This window comes from Cebus imitator, unplaced genomic scaffold (genome assembly GCF_001604975.1).
Source record: "Cebus imitator isolate Cc_AM_T3 unplaced genomic scaffold, Cebus_imitator-1.0 Scaffold259, whole genome shotgun sequence".
Taxonomy (NCBI): domain Eukaryota; kingdom Metazoa; phylum Chordata; class Mammalia; order Primates; family Cebidae; genus Cebus; species Cebus imitator.
Genome location: NW_016107574.1, coordinates 1,890,121 through 1,894,778, shown reverse-complemented (window position 1 = coordinate 1,894,778; position 4,658 = coordinate 1,890,121). Strand labels below are relative to the sequence as shown.

Here is a 4,658-nt window from a genome sequence, read left to right as displayed (position 1 = left end):
ATTACTCATGATAGCCAAAAGGTGGAAACGACCTGAATGTCCGCAAACGAAAACTAAATGTGATATATTTCTACAATAAAATTTTATCCGGTCATCAAAAAGAATAAAGTACTGATACAGGCTACAACTTAAATGAGATTTGAAAACATTATACGAAGTTAAAAAATGTCACAAATATGTACATACTATATGATTCAATTCATTTGAGGCTCCAGAACAAGTCAATTTATAGTTTTAAAAAGTAAATTCATTGTTGCTTGAGGCTATGGGTGAGGAATGAGATAGGGGACTGGGAGAATAGCTAAAAGATGCGATTGAGTTAATCAAAATGTTCTAAAACTGATTATGGTGATAGTTCCACATATCTGTGCAAATACTAGAAACTACTGAATTGTACACTTTAAATAGATGAATGTTATATGAATGCCATATCAGTAAAGTTGTTTTCTTTTTAAAGAAAAGGCCTGGTTTGAAATAATAGGTGGTGAGAGGGGTGGCTCTTCATTAGCACCAGAGGGATGGGCAACTTTTTGCTCTGTGCCCAACAAGGTTGTCCCAGCAAATAGAAGGGAGTATGCATAGCAGTTAGGTGTGTACGTTCTGGAGTCAAATTGCTCGCCTTTGAACATTGAGGCATTTTCTGTCATTTCCTAGCTGTATCATCCTAGCCCCATCATCTAATTCTCAATGTTCTCGTCTTAGTAACAATAGCACATACAGCAGAGGATGCAGTGTGGAGTTGGGGTTGATCAAGGCGGAAGATTCATGTGTCTGACAGAGCATAAGCACCCTACAATTATGGCCTGGGGGTGGTGTAACTTAGTTGACATTCCTTTACCATCTCAAAGTGATGGTAGAACCATTGGCTTAGTCCATAGCTGCTCAAGCCCCTGTCGCTGGAATTACTTTTTACCCCCAGGATCTGTCCACTCCTCACTCAGTCTTGAACTACACAGTACTTTGTTTCAACAGTTTTAGCCCAGCAGGTCACAGAGTATGGAATGGATCTCACAACCATAGATTTGGCTTCAGGTGTGCCCACATTGAAGTCTAGAATCTAGACTCTACACACCCAAGTGTCTTTCTCAACTCCAGCTTTCTGGTAGACTACTTCTCCCTGACGAAACACTTTGAGATGGTAAAGGAATGTCAGCTAAGTTACACCACCCCCAGGCCATAATTGTAGGGTGCTTATGCTGTGTCAGGCACTTGGATCTTCCGACTTGATCAACCCCCACTCCACACAGCATCCTGTGCTGTATGTGCTATTGTTACTAAGATGAGGAAATTAAGACTTAGATGATGGGGCTAGTCTTTATCACTGGACAGTAGCTTTTTGCTTTCTTGCCCTGAACCATGGTTACCTATTGATACTACAGCCAGATCCTAAAGTGATCTTCTTGGATGTGCACTCAGAATTCTACTCTGTCTTTGACATCCCTGTCTCTTGCAGAAGTGAATATTGTTCTAGTGCTTACCAGTTACTCACTGGCATCTTATTGTAAGTGGACTGATTTCACAGAGCCATAGACCTCTACCTACCTAAATTAGGGTGCTCTGCTTCCTAGGCTTCTGCCGCCATATTCAAATGTCTGACCATCTACTCCATTTAAAGGAAATTATCTTTAAAATTTGACCTAAGTGGTCAAATCTTCAGACACTATAAATTAGAATGCCAGCAGTCCACTGAATTGAACACAGTAGAGTGGAATACTAGCTGTGTAAAGGACAGCCTTCAGCCTGGTCAGTTTCTTTATATGGAATCAAGCCTCTTCCCTTCTGCCATGAATCAGTACCTGAGCCTCCAGCATGCATTTAGCTAAGCCCTAGGTAGGAAGTGAATTAATGAAAGATGTTAAATATTCCCTTGGTTGTAAATAGGTCTTTTGATGGTTGGAAGACTGGGGAGATTGGCAACTATAAAATTCAACACTTAACAACTTCTCATGATAAAAGTCAAGCCCTGGTTTTTTTGTTGGTTTGCTTTCCTCCATTTTGTCTATGCCTTAGAATCATTAGCAGTGAAAATCTGAAATGTCACAATTTTACTCTGGAGTTTTGAAAGCTGCCAGTACTCCAACTGAAATATATCTAGATTTACATATTTTCTATTTATTTATTGATGGAGATGGAGTCTCTCTCTGTTGCCTAGACTAGAGTGCAGTGGCACGATCTTGGCTCACTGCAACTTCCACCTCCCTGGTTCAAGCAATTCTCCTGCCTCAGCCTCCCAAGTAGCTGGGACTACAGACACATACCACCATACTCAGCTACATTTTTTGTATTTTTTGTAGAGATGGGGATTCGCCATGTTGCCCAGGCTGGTTTTGAACTCCTGAGCTCAGGCAATCCACCTGCCTTGACTTCCCGACGTGCTAGGATTACAGGCATGAGCCACCATGCCTGGCCTACATATTTTCTTTTTATTTTCCTCCTGTCTTCATAGAAAGTGAATAGAATTAGAAGACAAAGTAGTCATCAAAACAAACTCAAAGGCATTAAGACACCTTACGAAGTCTTTTGAGGCAATCACTCTGTTGTCCATTGTCTCTTGGGGAAAGAAGTGCTCTCGTTTTTTCTGCACAACTGGGCATGTAGTTTAGCAACAACCTTCACAAGCCTCCCCCTCCCCCTCCCCGCTCTCTCTTTTCTCTCTCCCTCCCCATCCACCACCTTTCTTACCTATACAAGATGAATGGGAGCTGGATGTTTAAAAAATTTCTATGGGCTGTTGTCTAAAATCAGGAAGCCATGGTGACAGTTTAAAAGGGAAAAATGCTTTCTAAAGGATGACTGGAGGAAGGAATCATGGAATGTTCTAACTTCATTGATACTGATTCACAGGTCTCTGAGATCCTTTTCTAACAAACTATAGAAATAAGGATGCAGTTTGTTTTTCCCAAGATTGGCAGATTAGAGGCATTCAGCATGCCTCAGCCCTTGCAAATAGACTTGATATTTATATACTATCTTGCTGTGAGCTTTAATTCAATAAGCAAATGGTAATCTACCAGAATCTTAAAGAACAACCCAGATCTCCATGAGGAAAACACCAGCAAACTGGCCTTGTGGCAGTGTCCAGCTGGTAAAAAGAGAGAAAAAAAAGAAAAAATTCCACCTGCATGAAAATAATTACAAAAATTAAAAGTGCTAGCATCTCCAGATGTGAAGGAACCAGAGCAAGAATTCTAGCACCATGAAAAATCTGAATGTAATGATACCATCAAAGGATTACAACAGCTCTCCAGCAATGGTCCATAACCAAAATGGAAACATGGCAATGGCAGATAAAGAAAGTAAAGCATAGATTGCAAGGAAGCTCACTGGTATCCAAGGCAGGGTTGAAAATCAGTACACCTTTCTCCTGCCAGCATTGCAGGCCTAAACTCTCATGTGAAGGGTGCAATCCTTAAACTGGAGTTGGGTAGTGGTGGGCTGGCACTCCCTTCTGACCTCTGGTGCAATAACCTCAGAATCACACATAGCCCAGAACTTAAAGGATTTAGAGGAATGGCTGCATACTGAGTCCTGAGGCATGGTCATGGCACTGAAGCCGCTGCTAGGAACTAGCACTATGGCCTTTGGTGTACACAAATCCATGTTCACCATGGAAGGCAAACACAGCCATCTTCTTTAATCATATTGGTGGCATGCAGCAGGACACTATCCTGGCCAAAAGCTTCATTTCAGGATCCTCTAGTCTCAGTACCCCATTAACTATGACATTTTGGCCAGATCTTGAAAAATTTCCTCCCCCGCAGGCTCAAAAGACCTGCAGATGGCGAACCTATGAGTGGTGTCTCAACCCAATGTTCAGGAGCTTCCTAGCATATACAAACACCTAGGGCTAGACAACAAAGAATTAGTGTTGCCACCCATTGTCAAAAAAGTGCTCAAAAGAGTGGTGGCCAAGTTCAATGCCTTACAGCCGATTACACTGTGAGCCCAGTTATCTATGTTGATTCAATAGGAGCTGACAGAGAGAGCCAAGGACTTCAGTCTCATATGGGATGATTTAGCCATTTCAGAGCTAAGCTTTAGCTGAGAGTACATAGCTACTGTAGAAGCCAAACAAGTGGTCCAGCAGGAGGCCCAGAATGCCCAGTTCTTAGTTTAAAAAAAAAAAAGCAAAGCTACACCACCAGCAGAAGATTGCCCAGGCCAAGTGTGAAGCCGAGGTCGTCAAGATGCTTGGGGAAGCACTGGCCAAGAAGCCTGGCTACATCAAAATTCACAAGATTCAGCCAACCCAGAACATCTCCAAGACAATCACATCACAGAATCATATCTGTCTCACTGATGACAATTTTGTGCTGAACCTACAAGATGAGACTTTCACCTGGGGAAATAATGGCAGCCTCATTAAGGGTAAGAAATGAGCCTGGTAACAAAGAATTTCAACCTCAAAGAGAAAGTGAATCTGCTTTCCAGTTTTTTGAGAAGCCAGTTAGGGGCCCACCCTGTCCCAATATCGTGTGAAAGTTTCCTGTACCTGCAGGTATCCTTCAAACTCCTCCTGGATAAAGAAAGACAGAGATCAGCCCTTTTTCAGTGGAATTACTTTTCTCCTCCCTGTGCTGGCCAGGGGTGTTGGGACAGTGTATAATTCTTCAGTGACTTCCTGTATTGTTGTTTCCCTCCTCAAGACTGAGAAGAGA

At 42.2% G+C, this 4,658-nt stretch overlaps 1 pseudogene; it reads left to right on the top strand.

Moving 5' to 3' along the window:
• Positions 1–3,541: 3,541 nt before the first annotated feature.
• On the top strand, positions 3,542–4,379 carry LOC108283383 (annotated as a pseudogene).
• The last annotated feature ends 279 nt before the right edge of the window (positions 4,380–4,658 follow it).